This window comes from Anser brachyrhynchus (genome assembly GCF_964034855.1).
Source record: "Anser brachyrhynchus genome assembly, chromosome: Z".
NCBI classification, from domain to species: Eukaryota; Metazoa; Chordata; class Aves; order Anseriformes; family Anatidae; genus Anser; species Anser brachyrhynchus.
The window spans coordinates 76,415,355-76,437,304 of NC_137697.1; positions in this window are offsets into that span (position 1 = coordinate 76,415,355).

The window sequence follows — 21,950 nt, forward strand, 5'->3', positions numbered from 1 at the left end:
AGTGGGGAGGAGAGCCAAGAAAGGAAACTTTCAAACTGAGATTTCTGCAAGTTATTCAACTATTTTTTCTTATTTTCTCTGTTAAGCTAACTTCGTTATACTTCCAACTCTGAGACCTCAAGCTGTTTCAAACTTATAATCACAATTCCTTCAGAGTCCTTGAGGGTTCACCTTCCAGCTCTTCAAAACCACTTATGAAAGACTAATATATATATATATTTTTCCCTAAGAAATTGATTAAATTCAAAGCCTGTGCAGCCACTCTTCAATTTAAAAGCAGAATTACTGCTGCTGCATACTTGCTGGCAGGGACCGGCATGGGAGGGGAGTGCTCGGGGAGAGTAAATCATTCTCTCACTCACGGGGCTAATGAGCTAGGAGTGCTGGGGAGATGCTGGGCCGCATTGCTGTGGTTACACTGCTGCACCGTACGAGGCCCGTCGGCCCAGTCACTTTCACTGCAACACTTGAGGACTGTAAAAACACTGCATCTGAAGAAAGAGGAATGCTTTGCAGAAACAGAAACTCATGTAAATCCCCTCTGAGCAGACGTCTTGAGCGGCGTTAGAGGATCAGCAGTTTGAGGTCAGCAGTAGCTTGCATAAAGCAAAACTCATAAACAAGTCGGTGAGTCAAGCTCATTTCCTTGACTAACAGGAATAGGATTTCATAAACATAGCAATCACTTTGTGCTCTCCAAACCGACTGCGGACTGTGCTAGCCAGTTGGAGTAGCATAGGAACAGGGGGCAGGCAGCTGCTTCCAGAAGCTCTTCTGGAGACACTCTTGGAAAAGGGGCCCTTACAGAAAACATGATATAGGCTAGGCTTTGGGCAATGGGGTCCTTTTATCAGGACTTACAGAACCTGGTTACACTGCCTTGTTTCTGGTCTGGTCCGGGATGAGATAGTGCATTCTCTTTAATGTTTACTGTGTTATCTACCAGTGGCTTTATTGTCCATTCTTAATGTGTTTGTGTAATTAAATTATGCTTTAAAAAAAGATTCAGTGGGCAAAACCAGTCTACTCAAGGACAGAGGCTCAAAAAAATTCTCCATCTTTCTAGGGAGGCAATAAGCATCATCAAATCCTGTTTACTTCCATGCAAATTCAGATACGCCAGACTTGCAGGGGGGTTTAGGACCTCACTGAAGCCAGTCATTTACATTTTAAATTCAGAATACTGCCTCTCTCTCTCTCTCTTTTCATTTTTACCAGCCTTGTAGAAATATTACGTTTCAGCTGATCAAACAGAAAATGCATTGTGAGTATTCAGTTACAACTGTACTCCAAATGATATAGTTTAAAATATTTTAAATACACAGAAAGCTGGCAACCCCTCCAGTCCTATTCACAAATATTTTGCCCTTGGTCCTCACTGCAGCTGCAGACTGACTGCAATCCATGAGTACACCTCCATGAACGTTTCGTGCATGGAGTCATGTACGAGGCTTGGGTGTGGGTCAGGGAATGCAAATAACATGCTGAGGCCCAAGCCTGGCCCACAGCTGCCTGTTGTGGACTGTAAAGACAGCTTTCACACACCCTGCTTCAGATCTCAGGCTGGAGCAGGGGCTGCAGAAATGTTCCTCCGTTGTTCTGTGGCCTTGAGAGCATCCCTGTTTTTTGTTGCCCACAATCCCATCTTTTATGATTAAAAAGGTATCAAAATATCATGATGTAGCACTAAGCCTTCTTGGGTAAGAGGTTCTTGGTAACCAAACTATAAGCCGTGAAGGAGGGAGATGCTTTTGTCCCCTTATCTCCCTGACATTACCTGCCTCTGTTTTCCCAGGGGGATTTAGCCTTGCTGGAGGGCCAAAACCACTGTGGTAAGCACAAGGCTGGTGTCGTGGTCACTGAGAACATGTAACACATGTAGAACATGTAACATGAACAGTAATATGGTTACTGGTTACATGGTTACTGGGGGTGTGAAGCACCAGTTACGACAGGGACTGCTTCAAATCGTCATCGTACAGTGAGGTATGGCTGTCACCACATGTCAAATTCCTCCCCTGGTGCTCTGCTGTCCCACTGTCCAGGCAGCATTCATGCTATCAAGATTTTGGAGCATGGACTAGCCTTTGTTAGTTAGTTGGTTGATTGATGCTAATTTTGTGCAGTATAATTAGACGCCAGCAGTCTCCAACATTGTCAGTGGGGAATAGAAAGATTTCTTCTGCTAGATTTGTGTTATAATGTGCCAAAATGCATATTACATGGATTTTTTTTAACTATTTTTTTATAATCCTGTGTGATATAGCCTAATATATATAAACTAGAGAGCAACCTCATGTTATTTCTTTGGGATCAACTCATTGTGCAAAGCAAGGTCTTCATGCCTTGCTACTTCCTTTGAATTTCAGGGACTTCCTGCAAATTTCACACTTCTTGACAGGAGTTTAATTCACATTTTCCACTCATTCAATGGCAAGGCTCTCTATGCACCCCCCTCTACTACTTTGAGATTTTAAAATATTTCTTTATTGGTTTGTGCTTTGTTACCTGTTCTTTCTTGCCTTTATGCTTCTCTGCCCTTCTACCAGTTTCACTCCCTTTTCCTCTTTCTCCTCCCCCTGTTTCACGATGCCAGTGTTTTCAGAAGTGTATTAGAAAGTTGTCAGAGCTGAAATGGAACAACTTTCTTGGAAGAAAGTCAAAGATTTTTAGTGTTTGCAGTTTGATGATCCCATTCCAGTAGACTCACGTCTCCACCCTGCCGGGTTTCTGGTTTTCTGACAACAGTGATAGTTTTGCCTTATTTTTTCCCCTTGATACTTTAGAATTGATGAGTATGTGTGACGTTCATAAGAAGTTGTGTAACAACCAAATGGAGCAATATCTTCAAGTTGAGTACAAGACCTTGCAAGTTTAGTCAACAATACCCAGGAGCTGACCTGGATAAGATCACTTTGTCAGTTGGGGGTAGATCCTGAAGACCTGGCAGCATTTTCATCCTGGGGCTTCCAGTGATCTGAGTGGTATACAGTGCAGAGCCCAGGGAGAGGACAGGCTATCTACGGACAAAGCTCTGAACAAGCAAAAAAAACCAAAAACAACAACAACAACAACAAAAAAACCCAACACAACCAAACAATCAAAACGACCAAAGAAAGAAAAAAAATCCCCAGCCCCCTAACATCTAAGTGAATGCAAACTGTGGAAGTGAAAGTTAACAAAAAAAAAAAAAAAAAAAAAGGATTGGCTAGCAAACTTCTGTGAATATTCATACATACAGTACTTTACTACATTGCAATTACCTTAGCTAGAAAATATTATGGCTGCAATTATTTTGGGAAAACATTTGGCAGAGAAACTTGGATTGGAAACCCAATAAAGTTAATATTCCTTTTGACATGTGGTTGCAATGAATCTGAAGATGAAACCTTATTGTACCTGTTATGTGTAACCCCCATGATGTAAATTTGAGAAACATTTAGACTCCTCCGTGGAACCAGAGAACTGAAACAGTGTGCGCCACTGCTGAAAACAGAAACATAGCAAGACAAATTTTAACCTTATAGCCCAAGAGATTTCCTTGGCATCGTGTAGTAAATACAAGGACTGGAGCAATAACTGCTAGAGCTATGGGACGGAGAAACATTATAATCTGCTGCTGACAAGCAAGTGGCAAGTAAATCTCAGAAACAACACAAGAATCCCCAATTAAACCAGAAGAAAAAGCTTAAAAAGCTTTGTAAGTGAAGTGCTGGTTTAGCTTAACAGCATCAAGCAGAAATGAGTGACATAGACAAGCTGATATTAAAGTTAATATATAGATGATTTCTATATATTCCTTGACCAGGAATTCATAATGGTGCTGGGGGGTAACAGGAAAACTTTGCCGCGGAAAGATATCTCTTACAGCAAATATCAAACTGTGTTTCAGTCAACCCAGTATTCACATTTACATTAGGCTTTCCACATCTGTTTCATATGGATTTTATGTCAACAGTAATTGAAAGCTGTTACCATCTGGGTTTTGGGTGGGCTGCAAGGAATGAGTTATCATGAAATAAGTAACTTCTAGTATGAATTAAATATCGTTCTAAGCCCTCTGGTGACTTGTGGGAGCTGAGGGAAGAATGCAGAGTGTGGACTTGTATGGAGTTTGAAATTAAGGAAACAAATTCCACTGAATGTAAGGAAAACTGTCACCTTCAATCTGCAGAATGATGGGTTGAGGTATAGGACCCTGCATGTCGTGATATTTGGTTATTTGACAGAAATCTTGAAGAAGCACACACTTAATATATCTTATGCTATGCAGAATCTGTAACCAATTATTATTTTTGCTTTGTATCTGGTGCAAAATCTACTTCAGCCCTAACAATTCTACATTTATAAGCAAGAAATTGCTAAAGAAATACAAGATTTGGAGCAGATGCTAACCTCTTTGCTCTGGGAGAGCCAGATGCACGTTTACTGTGGGGGAGCAAATTTGGTACTTGGACTGCTGAACAAATTAGTTACCTAGCAAACATACACGTTCTTTCTTTTTACACAATAGCTTGCTTATCATTGAAATCTCCATGTTGCAAAGCAAAGATATTTTGTCATGGCTCCTATTCAGAAAAAAAAAATGTGAAAAACAATGTGAATCTTCAAGTAAAAATTCAGTATTGCAGCCTTTGGCTTGGATGTTACATCAATAGATACATACAGAACAAATATATACAGATCACGTGTTTGTTTTCACATTCTAATTCTGTTTTCAGAGAAGTTTTATGTACTTTTGCTACTGGCAGGACGAAGGACTGGTTATAGACTACAAGAACAGCTGTCAATGTCAAAAGCTTCAGTATGTATGAAGAAAACTAGCTGTGGAGCTCTAAGATCTTCTCCACCAAGAGAATGGCATTTGGTCTGGGACCTCCAGAGGGCCCTTCCAATTTGTGTTATTCAATGATTCAATGACTATTTACAACGTATTACTGGAGGACTTCTGCTTTGAAGTACCTACTATATTAGAGATTCCCTACAGACTGAGAAAGGCCAATTTACATTTGAGCCCTGGTATCTTTGTAATCTTTTGAAAAGATCATAGCTTTAAGGCTGGATAATAACGCATGGCTCAAGCAGTGAGGAGAAAAGAAAATGTTCCCAAAATATTTCTCTTTGGTTTGTTGCTGGAACTTGTAGTTGCATAAATGCTTCAGGTTTCTAAGGTTCAAATCTCCCTATATTTTCATACCATACCGAAAAAAAAATTCATGGTTTTGAGATCCTGTCCATTTAATAGAGACCAATAAAGACAACAGGCGTTCTGATGAAATAGCTGGCAAAAACTCCTAACTTTTAATTCAGGAATTTCAACAAACATGCAGCTTTTAATTAATCTTCAGAAATATCCACACCCGTTTAATCCTTGAAAACCATGCTCTTCCAGATGGCAGAGCTCTAGTGATGTTTTGTGGCACAACTTCATGACATCATTAGCCAATTTTGGCCTGAGAAGGGGCACCTATGGTTGTAGTTTTGTTTTTTTTTTAAATTCCGTAGTATATTTTTATTCCACAGACCAGGGACTGTGGTCATTTGCTATTAGCAGCAACCACCAGAGCTGTGGGTATTTGTTGGCGTGGGAGAGGGGTAGCTACTGTAACCATGACCCATGTCACGTCCTTTGAGCACAACCATCCTCTCACCAGCCTCAGAGCTGGGAGCGGAGCTTTCCTTCACCTGTGAGTGTTGTACAGTTGTTCACTTCTTGGTCACAGGTTCAGCGTGTTCTCCAGCTATTTCAGCTTCAAAATGAGTTACGGAAAAATGACAAGTAGAAGAAACACGCTGAGAAAACAGGAAGAAAGTATGATTAAAGTGGTATTGCATGGTGTTTAATGTCACGCTGTTCGATGGCTAACGTCCCATCTTAGTTTGTTTGCATACGTGCACAGATTGAGAGCTGGAGAAAGACAATAGCTGCTTCCTTGACTGTACGTGCCCCTCTCTTCACTCTAACCCCAGTGTTTGTTAGATAGGTTTATCATCCTCAGGAAAATATGGGAAGAATGAGTCAGTAGATTTGATGCTTAGTGGACTTTTACTCTTCTGTTGGTCAGAAATGATGGTGCTGGTTGTTTGGATTTGAAGTTAACATCTCTGCCAAGGGTAAACACACAGTGGATGAAAGAAAATGGAGAGCAGCTGGCAGTGACTCAACAGACTCCTCCACCCCATCCCTTCAGAGAATATTTTCTTAGGCTTTGTAACTTGGTTCTCAGTAATGTTAAGTTCCATTTAAGATGGACGTAGAAATACGTAGTATACATTTTTTGAAGTCAAAGCAAACACTGAAGAACAAATTGTGAAATTTCGTTTGGCAGCAGGAGGTTGCATCATTGGCTTTCCTCTCAGCCTCAGGAGGTTTCATAACATCTGAAGACATCATCATGAGTGTGAGAAAGTTGACATTTAAGAAAGTCTAAGAATGGGAAAATTTATTAACCATTAAGTGCCATGAACGTGAAGGGATCGCACCAGTGATCGCAGGTTGCTTAAGGAAGTCATGATTGTGCACAAATTGGAAATAAAATGTGTTAGGCAAGATGAAATATACATTCTTATGCCCTGTAAAAAGACAGCCTCTGTATGCTCCCCATATACCTATACCCCTTGGCGGGGCCCCCGTATGCCCTCACATTGCAAAATTTTAGGAGCATAGGCAGTTTGGGCTCTTACCTGGTGTCATCAGAGGGCTATGAACAAGCACAAGAGGCAAGATAAAGATGACTTAGTCTGTGAGATTGGGTTCTTTATAATAATAATAATAATAATAATAATAATAATAATAATAATAATAATAATTATTATTATTATTATCCTGAGTATCAAATGTACCTTTATCACACACAATCTCACCTACCATTTTGTTTCTTGATGATGTAATATCAAGAGGTCCTCTTGCAGAACTTTAAAATTTGCTTCATTTTGATTCTTCCAAATAATTTTGTGTTGTCAGAGGTTTCTGTCGTATCACCATTGATTCTTTTCTTTACATTGCTCATGAATACATTGAACAACACTGATCTTGCTGGTAATTTTCTCCTATAATGAAAAACGGCTTTCTTCCCTCGGTGTAACTCCCATTTGCCAATGCTTCTGATATAAAATTGAATATTACATGAAACAAATTTTTCTAGGGTTATTTTTTATTTGCTTGTTTATGTGGGTATGTACATTTGTGTTTATATATGTGTGTGTGTGCATACCTATTTTAATGAGAAGTGTCTTAATTTTCTTGATTGGTAGCTTTATATTATGGTGCTACTTGAAAGAGGGAGCTGCAATAGCTGTATTAAAGTCTATATGTCCAGAAAACTTTCTGCTAACGCTGATAACATATAAAAATAAAGACAGTATAACATTATTTGGCTGTGAAAATTTATACTTCTGGATTACCAGTACTCCAGTATGAAGCTAGTTTATCTTGGTTCACTTACTTTGTGTGATGTTTGGCAAGAGAGTGGCATTGTTTTGCAAATGTTTTCTCTTTTATTGTCTCTAGAAAATTCACACAGTTCATGAATTAACTTCAGCGCAGTCCTGACTGAACCCAGGAACCAGCAGATCTTCCCCTCATGAGACCAAGATATGTTTTTAAAAGGCTGTCTAAATGAGGTTATATACTGCAAAAACATTATTTAATTTTATCTATAACAAGAAGTCATGAAAAACAAGAAAAGGAACAGACTATTAATTTGACTAACTTAACTGCTGTTTTTTGCAGACATGCAAGATATCGTATGTTGTAGATTTCTTTCCTTCCTTCCTTCCTTCCTTCCTTCCTTCCTTCCTTCCTTCCTTCCTTCCTTCCTTCCTTCCTTCCTTCCTTCCTTCCTTCCTTCCTTCCTTCCTTCCTTCCTTCCTTCCTTCCTTCCTTCCTTCCTTCCTCCCTCCCTCCCTCCCTCCCTCCCTCCCTCCCTCCCTCCCTCCCTTCTCCTTCCTTCCCCTTCCCCTTCCCCTTCCCCTTCCCCTTCCCCTTCCCCTTCCCCTTCCCCTTCCCCTTCCCCTTCCCCTTCCCCTTCCCCTTCCCCTTCCCCTTCCCCTTCCCCTTCCCCTTCCCCTTCCCCTTCCCCTTCCCCTTCCCCTTCCCCTTCCCCTTCCCCTTCCCCTTCCCCTTCCCCTTCCCCTTCCCCTTCCCCTTCCCCTTCCCCTTCCCCTTCCCCTCCCCTCCCCTCCCCTCCCCCTCCCCTCCCCTCCCCTCCCCTCCCCTCCCCTCCCCTCCCCTCCCCTCCCCTCCCCTCCCCTCCCCTCCCCTCCCCTCCCCTCCCCTCCCCTCCCCTCCCCTCCCCTCCCCTCCCCTCCCCTCCCCTCCCCTCCCCTCCCCTCCCCTCCCCTCCCCTCCCCTCCCCTCCCCTCCCCTCCCCTCCCCTCCCCTCCCCTCCCCTCCCCTCCCCTCCCCTCCCCTTCCCTTCCCTTCCCTTCCCTTCCCTTCCCTTCCCTTCCCTTCCCTTCCCTTCCCTTCCCTTCCCTTCCCTTCCCTTCCCTTCCCTTCCCTTCCCTTCCCTTCCCTTCCCTTCCCTTCCCTTCCCTTCCCTTCCCTTCCCTTCCCTTCCCTTCCCTTCCCTTCCCCTTTTCTTTTTTCCCAATAGATTTTTCTGGGGCGATGAGAAAAGCAAAATCAAGAAAACTGGCTTTCTATTCATGGCTTCGAGTCATAAATTTCAAACTAAAATGAGGCAGCCCTGCATGGCTCAGACTCTCCAGCACATGTATTGTAATTTGACAGACTCAGACCCATGTTATTCTTGCCTGGCTCTTAGAAATCATTTTCCATGAATGAGATGAAAGGATGCGTTCAAGATAGGCCTTGCAAAATGTCATGCTTATATTGACAACAGACTTGACCTGATTACGATGAGACAAAAGTTCCAGTATTTTTCTCAGAAATATCTGTTTCATAAAAATGCATCCAGCTATGCTTTAAGACTGTGCACGGCTAGTGAAAAGTGAATAGAAAAACAAAGACATTGGTAGAAATCTCCGACACGAACAAGTCACTTAGCCAGCCAGCAAAAAACCAACACATTTCACTGTTTCTAAAGCGTGCTCTTTACTGAGCATCCTGTTTTCCAAAGATTTAAACAAATATGTTACTTTATCTATAATAATTGTCTACTTAATTACAGCATGACTGCTTACATATGTCTCATGAAGGCATATGTTTATATGCAGTCAAGGCTGAGGAACATAAACGGTGTCATGTATGGCTTTGTACTTTTCATTCATTTGCTCATACACGTGTGGTTGTCCCTAGCTGGATCTCTCCAGCTTCTGCAGAGGTGGGGACTTGTCCTTTCTGCAATGTAAGACCACTAGAGAAAACAGAATTACTACAGGATGCAGGGTGGTGATTCACTAGAAGCTCTCTCCCTTCTGAGGAACGACTGAATCATAGCAGATGCTGAGGGTGGAAAAGACAGCTCGACATAAAAATCCATGGCTATTTTTAGTGCTGTCCTTATATTCTGGTCAAAATTCCCTCTTCGTAAGACTTTCTAAGATATGTTATACCCTCAGACTGCACTAGTAGGGCGTTTTGCTGTGCTGTGGCTCGGAGTTCATGTCAGTTACCACAGAAAGGCAATGACCGACTCACGTTGAAGTTTATTTTAACTGAAGTGGACTGACTTCTAAAGATTTGAAGTTACGTACGCAATTCCCTAAACCAAGACTGTATTTTCTAGGTCAGGTGTTTTCATGAGAGGGACTCACAGATGATAAGGGAGCAGTTCTGGGCTTTTTCCTCAATGCCTTTGTTCCACAGAGAACTATACCTATTTGTGGTATTTCCTATGTCATGCTAAAGAGACAAGATTTGAAAGTGTTTTGGGAAGTTTTTTTGAATTTTGAATTGCGGGTGATTCCCTCTCATGTATGTTTTGCACATTTCCTAGTGCTGCAAGGTGTTGGTATAGTAATGATAGAGAGACATACGAAGTATTTAACGCTAGTAAAATCACCGTTCAGGCAAGAAAGCATGACTGAAGATTTGTAATTGTTCTCACTGGGTTTTCCCCACAAAATGATGTGCTAGATTTAATGAGGTGCAGTGTCAGCCTTTTTATTGGCTATAGTATAGACATCACTGAACAATAAAAATCAGTCTTCCTGGCTTACTTGAGGATTTTTCTGGTTCCATTCATATGTCTTTTGGGGATGAATTTGCATATTGTTCTCAGTTCTTAAGGCCCCCTAAAAATTCCCCAACAGTTCATTATCTTTGGGAATTAATTATGGGGCATATTCCTTAGCACATAGGGGTCCATACAACAACTACCTGCTTTTAATGTGCACATTTTACATACATTTTTTCTCACCGTTTTCTGTTGTGGGGGAATTTGCTCTTGAGTGGCCACTTTTAAACATAACCTGAAAATTAATTAATTAATTAATTTGTTTCTTTCTTTCTTTCCCTGAACTCCTGTAATTTGTGTTCACAGTTTTTAAAATCTATCTTTGCTAAACATGTTGCATATCCTATAAAATTTTAGACTTGTCATGCTGGTACTGACTCGAACTAATAGATAGTTCCAGTACTTCATCTAATGAGGGGAAAGAGACTTATGCTTGTTTAGGTAGAGTTCATATCTGAGGCTTTTTCACTAAGTAATAAGCTGCAGATTACTATATATATATATATGTATATATATATATTTTTTTTTCCCACATGGTAGAAAACTCTCCTTCACTTTTCCTTTTGTTGTTTTTACTGTTTTCTTCAATGACCAAGTTTTTCCCTTTTGCCGAGTGGGACAAATGTGAACTAACTTGTGGTTAATTTACTTCCTTGTTTGTGCATTGAAGTAATTAATGACACACTTTGTAATTATGTGAGTGGTACTGACTAATGCACTGGGTGCTAATGGCACATTCACATAAGATGCCAGCTTAAGAGGGAAGGCCTGATCCTGATGCCATGGCTCAGATTTATTCTGTCCGGTCTTTTTTTTCCCTCCGTATCTTCTTGAAGGCTTTTCATGAATAGAGATGATGCAAAGAGCAGGTTCTCTGGTATAAAGTTAGCACTGAGGAAGGGGGCGCGTCGAGGGAAAATGCCTGAGGATTCATCCCTGTTGCTGTCTCACCAAGTCCTTCCTTCAGCTCTGCAAGCTCTGACCTTCAGTCTTTCATACCGAGCTCCTTGAACTCCTACTCTCTTCTTCCCTTACCTTGGGAACAGATCCAGAAGAAATCAATCCTCATGCTTGCCACACGCTTTCTCTTTGTTCTGCTGCCGTGCACTGAACACTTGTTGCAAGCAGCTTTTCCCCCTTCCACATAGCTTGGGAGGAGGTGGAAATATAGAAGGAGACCAGCAAAAGCCAAGAAGTACAGCATCAGGAGCCATGTTTGAGCTGTTGACAGTGAACTTCCCGGCTTTTTCTGGCTTGCCTCATACAGGCGGGGGTTATGAAATCGAGTCCCATGGAGATCTGTACGAAAACGAATATCTGCTTTTGTGTTTAGGTTTCCTTTTAAAAGAAAAATCCTACTGTGGAGGTTATAAACTGGGCTAAGCTTTATTTACCTAATAGATAAGGAATTTTATTGCTTGCAAGGTTATTTATGACATTAGGAAAGACAAACAGAAGGATGAAAGGAAAGATATTTTTGTAAGTACCTGAGGGAATACTTTCATGAGTAGGGAGTTTAATAAGTGCCAAGCTGATTATTTTCCCCATTTCCCTCTCCAGGAGTGCAGTTACAGGATCGTTAATGTATGAAAATAGGGCCAGCACTTGCTATGCTCCATGTTTTTGTTCACCAGCTGAGAAAATGGCAGCTGACCGCACCAGTTAGATAATCTGGACAAGTAACACAGCCTTGGTGATGAACTCACGAAGGAAGAAAAGTCTGGATTCTCTTCTCCCCATTTTGCGCCCTGAATTAACATGAAAACATGATCCTGCTGGGCAGAGGATTGCTGGGGACAAGAGGACAAAACAAAGACCAGAGTGCATGTTCTGACTCTGAGTAGTACATGATCTTCTTGGAGAGCAATGAGCGAGTTTTATTTTTAGATTTTCTTTTGGTAAAATTAAAAATGTAATTCAGGGTGTTTTCCTTATTGTATTGTTATTGTTATTGTTGCTGTTATTAATTATTATATTGTATTATTGTTATTATTTAGTTTGTTTAAGCTTTTAGGTTTCATGCTTTTTTCCCTGAAAAAGGTGGTTAGAAACTTGCTACCAACAAAATCCCATGGCTGGGTTGGACCAGTTGGACCCAGGGGGCTGGACCAGATGACCTCCAGAGGCCCCTTCCTACCTCCCCTGTTCTGTGTTTCTGTGATTCTGTGACAGGTTTTGGAAACAATCCTGACCTTGAAAACAAAATGTCTGCTACCTACAAAACTAAGGTGAATAATTTGGTCGTTGTTTGGAAGAGGGAGCTGGTGGGTGACCCGGCTCTGGGCAGCCAAGGTGGCGTTGTTCCCATGTGTTTGAGAACCATCTTTCTGGAGGATGCTGGTGACTGAACGAGCCAGATCAGAATGAAGATTGACAGAATTTTCTATACTAATTAAAACTCATTTGGTACTGCTGAGAGCTACAGCCAAAGCTGCCAGATGCCTCCCTTCCCAGCACATGAACTCCCTGTGGCAGGGCATCTCCGTGGTGCTATGCATTTCTCAGTGCAGGGAAACAGTTTTAAAGGTAGCTGGAAGAGGAAGCTGCCTTAAGCAGCACTACATGAGGGAAGGCAAAAAGAAAGTAAATTTGAAATATTTACCAATTGCCAGCAATGAGAAAATCAACAAGGATGAGGAGTATAATTCCTTTTGTGTTTTATTGGGAAATAAGGAAGGCAATAGCAAAATATGATAAAATATAATCAAAAAAATTTAAGCAGGTTCAGTTTCTGTTAGTTTCTCCTTACCTGGTCTGCCTCTTTCTCTCTCCTCTTCCACTTCTGTGTCATTGATTATTTCTGGTAAGCAGCATGTTCTCATTGCTACTTGTACAAAAAAACCCTCTCCTCTATTAGTACTTGCTGATTCTTGCTTGTGACATAAAACAATTAGTATTGCCAACTCCAGACACTCAAAAGAAATTACAAGAGAGGATTTTTCTTACAAAGAAGCTTGAAGTTGATGCCTGTGCATGTGTCTAGTATTGTGAATGTCAGGTTTTTGGTGTCAGAGTTCACTCCGGTTGTTTTCAGGCCTTTCTCCATTAGCCACACATTTATTTTTTTAAGTGGAGATTCTCCTGTTATTGACTGACTTGAGGCACGGGGTTTTTAAAGCTCAGATATGATTGAAACCAAAGAGCAAAAGTCAGAATGACAATCTATGTTTTGATAACATAATAATAGAAAATAAAACTTGTACATTTTGCTTTTCTGTTTTGTTTATTTGTTTGTTTTTTTAATGGTAAAAAAAAAGAAAGAAACGGGCACAAATCACCTGCTTTCCAGCTTTGACATTGAGACTTGTGCTGTATTTGTTTAAACAACTTTCTGCAGCAGAGTTCAGCCTGCAGCCTGTGCCGTTTCCTCCTTCAGCAGGCTACCCATCCGTGCTTGTTGCGCTGACATCTTTGCCTGGCAGAGTGCTAAAAGTTACAGAAACTAAACATTTCTGACTTCTGGTCCAGGCAGGGGAATGAGTTTGCGATGTGTCACTTGTTCCCCACCTGCAATCCGTGTATAATTCATCTGTTTATCTGCCGGCTCTGAGGATGGATTAATGAATTCATTGGCTTTCTGCCTGGTATGGGTTTAGTAACAACAGCGTGAGTGCAGCGCAGTGTTGCAATCACAGTTACTGTGTCCAGTTTAAAAAATAAATAAATATGGCCTTTGAAAGGCTTTGGTTAATGAAAATGACGCTAGCAGGGTCTTTTAGAGGGAATTGCTTTCCCCCCCCCCCCCCCCCCCCCCCCCCCCCCCCCCCCCCCCCCAGGTTCCTTCCCCTCCCTACAGCTTCTGAGAAGCTGCGAGAAGTTTGGTCTTGCGTGCTATTGAGATGATTGATATAAACAGCTGCTCTCCATTATCCAGGCAGTGGAGGAATATGTCAGGACTGACTGAGATGACTCAGAAAAAAAAAAGAAAAAAAAAGTGGGGAGAGAGGGAGAGAAGGGGGTGAAACCAGGCACTGGTTCACCAAAACATGACTCAGCTGCTGTTAAGCAAGCCCTCTGCTGAGGCTCCTCTTGTCGACCTGTTACACAGCACATTTAGCAGCACGCTCCTGTCCGTGTCCGACCTCCTTTGGCAGCGCGCTGAGCAGCGTGGTCGGCAGCAGCAGCAACTCGTGAAGGTGGGCCCCCCCTGTGGAGGAGGTTTTGCAGGATTTCACCTTAGAGGCATCCCAGCATTGCATCTGCAGTGATAATCGGTGATTAACAATAATCCATCCCGCAGAACTGGCGCTTGTTTCACCCTCAAAGTTGCACGTGGCTTAGGAGCAGCTTCTGCTGCTGTGTGAGTAAAATGATGAGGAGGGAGCAACGCTGAAAAGAAGGAATGCCATAAACCCTGTAAACTTTCAATTGCCTTTAACAATAAACAAGGTGATGCCATTCTGGCTACGTTTGCATGGGCTGGCATGCACACGGTATCAACTGTATTCCAGCTTCTCCATTCAGATCACTTTCCAAGCCTGAATGCTTCATAAATCCAAAATAGCCGTCTGTCATTTAGTAGGTCTTTCATTTTTAATATTTTTTTTTCAGTGTATTTTTTTCCTTATTTCAGAATTTAATCTAGCCAAATCATTAATTTAATAGCCGTGGCGTTTAGAAGCTTCAGAAACATATGGATTGAATGCATACAAAGAAAGAAGAAGTGAGGAAATGGAAGCATTTCATGTGCAGGTGGGCTCTGAGATTTATGGCACCAAGCTTACTAAACACATGCCTTGTGAAAGCAAATTCTGAAAGGGACATCTGAATCTGTTGAGCTTACTTTCCAAATCATCTTTGATTTCCTTAATACATGCCAAAGTGCTGCCTCTTCTGCAGAATCTGAAATGCCTAATAGACTAGTTTAATAGACCAGGCTGTTAATTCAGGTTTCAGCGTCAGTTCAAATGACAGGCACATACGTGAAAACAGGAAACTAGGAATTTTTATGTGTAGTCCTGTAACCTGAGCTCCAAATCATATGTTCTACCAGATTAGCTTCAACCGAGATTGTAAAAATGTAGCACTGTATAAAATGAAGTGTAAATATCTATATTTTTCCTAAGGAAATAAGTTTTAATTTTAAGACTCCAGAAGATAGATTATTGTATTTTTTAAAGAGAGAAAGAAAAGCTTTTTCGGTATGGAAAGTAAATTGCTGTCTTTTTTGTTTGTTTGCTTGCGAACCATCCTAATTTTTAGAAAATCTTACCATTAAATCCTTCTCAGATTTTTTTCCTGTCAAACTACTTGATGTCTTTTAGTCTAGAATTGCTGAAATGTGTTGCCAATTATAGCAATTGCCTAGTCTTCCTTTACTTAAAAAGAAGCACATGGAATTGAAAAACCATAATGAAGGAAATCATTTGGGTAGCTCTCTCTGGCAAAGAATCCCTTCCCTTCTCTTTACAGAAAGTGCTGGTTGTGTGTTTTATGATTCACTCGCATGAAACCTCATTCAAATCCAAAATTATCCCAGTCTTCACTTAACACTTTATGGTCATACTGTAAGATGTAGGAGATGGAAAATATGTGGAATATATTGCTATTTATAGTTTCTAAGACTGCTCAGCTTTGAAAATCTGAAGGGTCTGCTGAGATCATAGTGGAAAAAGTATATGAAGGTGGGAAACCGGTCTTCAAAATACTTAATGTATTATTATAAAGACATGAGTTCACTAAGATGGTTTTCAAATACCAAGTCTCCTGCATAATAAGGCTTTTATGGTATAAGACTTACTCTGGATTCACACACACACAAAAGTGTGCTTAGATGTTGTGAAAATGACCAAAGTTAAAATTTTGGTAGAGTTGATCTAACACATAGCTGCAGCAGTTATATTAGATGGTAATGTTTAAACTTGGCATATTTAGCTGTAAGGGTGTTTATAAGTCTACTTTTTAAAGACACAGGCCAACTGGGAGAACAAGTTCAAGTCACTGTTTTCTATCCTGTTCTTATCTGAGCATACTTACTAACTCCATTGTACACTAAATATTCTCAGTAATAAATAAAGATTTCCTAAACAAATGATTTTGTTGAAAAGCAGGTTCACAATGGATAGGATAAACACTGAATAGATCTTAAAGCTTTGACCCCAAGAATGAATGAAAGGAACAGATGGGCACTGAAAATGGTTACATTAAATGGAAGACCACAACTTCAATTTATATTAGGTTGAAAATGTCAGGTTACATCAGGTTATAAGGGTTAACTATAGTTAACCTTTACTTGTGCAACCTATCCTAGGGAACAAGGCTCCCACATGATTTCCTGGACTTTTGGTTCAGTTGGAGACTTGGCGAAGAAGCAGGTCCACAGAGATCCTAGAGGTGTCCTTCCCTTTCCCAGGGCTCCCACCAACCCACTTCCCATGGTTTTCTGACCATGGTTTTCTGGCTCTTGGCATTAGATTAAGGCTCTGCGATGTTGTTTGCTGTGAGCTGTGGTGTGCTGCACTGGACGGTATTACTGGAGAAAAACCCACAAGCGAGCCATGCTCCTTTGCTAGGAAATGGCCGCGCTGACAGCATGCAGCCGGCCCCATCTGGGTGTCTGCATATTTCTGGCTCTCCACCTTCCCCTACCTCATTGTTTGGCCCAGACATGCCTTCCCCTTGTAGGGTGCCACAAAGCCCGTCCCCTGGTGGGACACCCCCGGGTTAAGCACGACCAGGAGAGCCGTGGTTTCACTGTGTGAGGAGAACATGGGGCGAGCCAGGCACCCGGGCCTCCTCCACCTTGTCCTGCACACCCATAGCCTTCATGTCCGCCTCAGGGGCCCGTCCTGCCGCCAGCCCCTGCGCAGCCCATCCGTGTCCTCGTGGGGTGGTGGGACAAAGAGCTGGTTGGGGTCAGCACCCGTGGCTTTCGGGGAATCGGAGAGGGAGACGGAGCAGGTATCAGAAAGCTCTGTGAGGGCTGGCCGGCAAGAAGGCTCTGTTTTCAGAGCACACACTGGATTTGAGCAAAACTCTCCAGTGTGGTATATTTTGCTAAGTGTGCCGTTCATTTTGCTATGAAAACAAAACCGAAAACCTCTTAATGTTACCTGGTAGGTTACTAATGAACTGTAGAAATTCCCCCGAGTCTGGCAGAGGTGCGCAGATCAAACGGTTGTACTTGATGATCTTATGGGTCTTTTCTCACCTAAATAACTGGTTCTAAGCGAGCGCTGCCAATGGAACCAGCGTGCCATACTAAGTACAGAGTGGTCGTGGGTGTGCTGGGTCTGTGATGGCAGTTTTGGTTGCAGAGTCCTCAGGTTTGGGGCACAACAGTCATGCGGTGACAAACAAGAAGCCATTTTGTTATTTCTCCCCGTAGGGAGCCACTGGCATGGCACAATCTGACAAGGTACTCGGGTGCAAGCTAGGCTCTCTCTCTTAACTCTGCAGCATGTTCTGCCCTGTAGGATGCAGCAGTTCCTTCGCTTCCGAAGTAATGGTTTGAATTTCATTACCTTCATTTGTGTATGTCTTAAAACCATTTTCTCCTTGTTGTTCTATGGAGATGATATTTTGAGGGCTGATGCCATGTTTCTGGTTGATTGTTCTCTGTGATTTGAGAGAGATGTCCCTTCTTAAAAGCATTTCTTAAAAAAAAAAAAAAAGTTTTAAAAATACCAGTTTCGTGAACCAAAAGGGAAAAAAAATCATTTTTCCTTTAAATGACACAGCTGCCCAAAATAACATCTGCGATTAAAAACCACAATATTTGTGTTTCACTCTGTCCTACTCACCAGCTTATGGACTGAAAGTCACCAGCAGAATGTCGTCACTGCCAGACTCTGCATCTGGATTGTTGATTTATTTGACAGACACACAACATCCAAAATATCTGGGCGTATTGCCAGTGACTGTTTAGATGTTGGTGTAGGGGAACACATGATGTTCTTAACACATCAGTGCCCAGTTATTTCCCCAGAACTGCCTTTTTCTGGTTGCTTTGTGTTGACTCTGTGTGGTTGAAGTGTTCCTCTGTTACTTTCATTCCACAGAAATAAAGATGATTCGGGAAGCTGAAAATTTCCTTTTCTGCAGCTCTAGTAGTAGAGGAAACCAAGTTAAAGAACTACAAGAATAGAATAGATTTTATCTTTTTAGCTCAGTAAACAAAGCCAGTGAGCTACAAATCCTAGATTTGATGATCATTTTTGCCTCTTCCTTGTACTGCATATATCTAATAGCAGGCCAAATAAATAAATAAATAAAGCACTGAATAAAACTTGCTATCTGCATCTTTTTGACATTATGTGGAGGCTAAATAGGCACTCATAAAAGTCAGTTCATGGAACTGGGTTTGTTGTAAGCCATTTAAGCAGACAAGACGTAAAAAGTCTGAGCCTATTATTTCTGTTTCTTTAATAAGAGCAGTTGCTTACGTGCTATTTATTTAAATAATTGCAACCATCTTCTTCCCCCACCCTTGCTTTTTCCTTTTGGAGAGAAACAACTCCTAGAAATAACCAGTGTCAGCTGTGAATTCTGGAGGCGATGCCAAGAGTGCAACGCCAAACGCCAGAGTGGACAGAGCTGACCCTCTCAGGGAACAGGGTGACACAAGTCGCCGTCCCCCCCAGGGACAGAGCTGGTGTCAGCAGCACCTTTTAGAGAAATCACATGAATAGGAGAGTGACTGATTTCCTCGGCAGCTGCTCCCAAGGGGCAGCCAGCCCTGGCCCGGGTGAGGATGCGCTTTCCCACAGGAGGTGGTGTGCCCGTCGCACGCCTTTCGGCAGGGATGCCCACCACTGGACATTACCCCTGCAGCACCCAAAATCCGTGCTGCCCTTTGGTCACTGTCCTGCGTGGCGTTCAGCATCGCTGGGTGGTGTTGGACCCAGCTGAAAGCAGACGGATGGTACCTGGTGCAAATGGGATGGATGGCAGCGTGACGAGGCTTCTCGCTTCGTCGCACCAGCTGCCTCTGTGGCACACGTTGCTGCAGCTGGCGAATCCCACCTGCTTTCGCTTTTCCGCGTGCTATGCTGTTCTTAGTATTCTTTCCCTCTTTGCCCGTTTCTCACAATGCTCTAGGCTTCTTGGGGCCTGTGTTAAAAGTTACCGACTTGGAGCTTGCTAAAGGTCACCAAGGTGCTTGCTCCTCCCGTCAGCAACTTGAATTGCACGAGGGCTGGAGAAAAAGTCTGTGCTTCAGTTTCTGGGTACGATTCCGAGCATCCTAGCATAATCCCATAACAGCATTTTGAAACCCCTTATTAAAACTGTCACCATATTTAGAAAGATCTATGAACTGCAGAGACAGAACATCTTCTTATAAGGTTGGAAAACACAACAGCTTGTCCAAGTCCAAAGTGTCCTCAGCTGAACTTTCAAGAACTCTGTTTCATGTAACAAGTAAACAGGCTTCTGAACGGCATAAATCAAAGCTGCTCCTTGCCCGGAGCCCACTGGGTGGGTGTGCACGCCTGTCTGGGGTACGTGCACGCACGTGTGTGACTCCCCGTGGATGTGTGCAGGTGATGGAGCCGGGCACTTGCTATATAAGACGTTCCCAGAAGGCTTTCAGGGCATTCTGCGAGGGACTTTCCTGTTACAATGCACTTATAAGCCGCAGATTGCGTTATTGAGCTAAAGATATCCCTGTGTTCGTCAGTGGTGCGATGCCTGGCTTCTCTCTTGGTGGCTGCTATGGGCAGAGGGGGCAGTAACCAGTGCAAAATTTGGGTTCCTTCTTTCTCTCTTTACGTGTGGCTTCCCTCCGTCCCCTCCAGATCTGCTCGCCGATAGCCAAGGAGAAAGAGATGATTTGTTGGAGTATTTTGTATTTACCAGCTGGTTGCCAAGAGAGTAAGGCTCGGCACAGCCGAGCTTGCCTTTTGCAGCAGCAAGTAAATGGAGGCAGCGTGCTGCCTGTACTCCGTTTCAACTCCAAGCATGCCCTCAAGCGTGCTTTTTTCCTGTTTCTTCTGGTAGTGCCAGAAGTGTAGTTAGCATTAGGACACGCAAAACTGTGGAGTAGTACCAACAATATGCCAGAGAAATGAATGCACTCTAAAATGACTTTCTAACTGCATGTCGTAAACAAAAAGGATGAGCAGGGGTGTAGGGTAAAATAGCGTTCATTAGAACAGGGTTTCCATAGGTTAGCTACATGAAAATGATCTTTATGAGCCATTTAAAGCTTAATTTGATTTTTTGGTGTGTGTGTGTGTAATTGTAATGCAGTGTTAGGATGTGTTATCTCACAAGTTAAAGAAAGTATGAGTTTGCAGTGGTATATTCCAATATTAACCAGCCAAGTGTATGCTTTTAATCCGTGATGAAATCACCTTCAAGGTGAGTTACGTGTCCTCACTGTGAGATACTTCATGGTAAGGGTGCTGAAACCCCTTAAATTTATTGCCATGTTGCAACTGCCTATTGACTGGGTCATATCGTGAAAACAAATGAAAGTTTTATACTGTGAATTCACAAGCCTTCTATCTAATTGTTATTCCTGGTATTTTTTCAATAAAAATATGGTTTTGAGGAGAAAATATATAGTGGCTTTTTAAGGACATTCTGGGAAAGTACTTCAAGTACAGAAGGTAGACAAAAGACGATTTTTGAGGAAATTGAGCTGTATGATTGGCTGTATTGGTTGTGTAGGATATAGGAGCAAAGACAAGCATTCAAAGAAGTAGGATGTTTTGGAACACTGGAATATCTGAATAAAATATAGAAAAGGGAAGTCAGGGATGGGATTAAGAGAAGGTTGTTACCATCTTTAAATTACTTTGAATTATAAAGGAAAAAAAAAAAAAACCCAGGAAAACCTTGGGAAGAAAAGTAAACAGTCATGTGGTTTTGAAGTTAAACTGTGTTGTTCCACTGCTGCCTAGGCCAGGTATTGCTTTCTTTATTTGTTTTCTTTGGGAGGATACCTTTATGTGATACAGCAGACAAATTGCTTTATTGCTTTAGAGGTGTGGAACCCTGTCACAATTAATGGTGTCTGATGCACTAAAACATAACGGGCAGCAGTAAAACTGTCTTTCCTGTCTTAAACTGGTAAAAGATAGGTATGAAGAACACTTGCTTTAATTTATGGGAGATAATTAAATAGCTGTAAAACATCAGTGAAGCTTTTTCTTTGTTTATAACACGTTTAACACTGAAACAGCTTTGGAAATGGGAGCTGGAGTTTAAGATGTTAGGAAGATGCTTCCTCTTAGCCTGGCTAGCCAGAAAAATGGATTGGTGCTAGCAGACTTCAACGCCTTTAGAATATACTCCCAAATGAGGGTGTAAATAATAATAATAATAGTAAAACACATTTATTAATCAGAAATCATTACCCAGGGAATATTGTACATATTTTACAGAGCTAGCAGAACCATGGAAGGATTTATGAAGTGCTGCTTAGCTGATGGACAAACATGACAGATTTGCCTTCAACATTGCTGTGACCATCTCTAGTGGGAAGTTTCATTTTGAATCTAGGCAGCCTGATGACAGCAAGGCCTTGTTTAGATCGAGGCAACTTCATTAATTTTCGGACAAAAATAATAAAAAAGTATTACATTTTGCAATGATTTATCCCTCCTCCTGTGCTTCTCCCATATATTCATTCGAAAATGGGAGCATCGTTATGTCCGTGGAGAAAGACGGAATGGCATCACGATAACCAATAAATTTTAGAAATAACATTTGTTAAATCAGCAAACAGCTAGCAGGTCCTGCTAGAAACCCTGTGGGGAGCTTGTGGTGGGGCTTGCTGCTCTCCCTGACGCTGATGCTCCATCACAGGGATGTTTTTTTTGTGTTCCTTGTGTAATACTTCAGTATGAGCACTTAGTACCT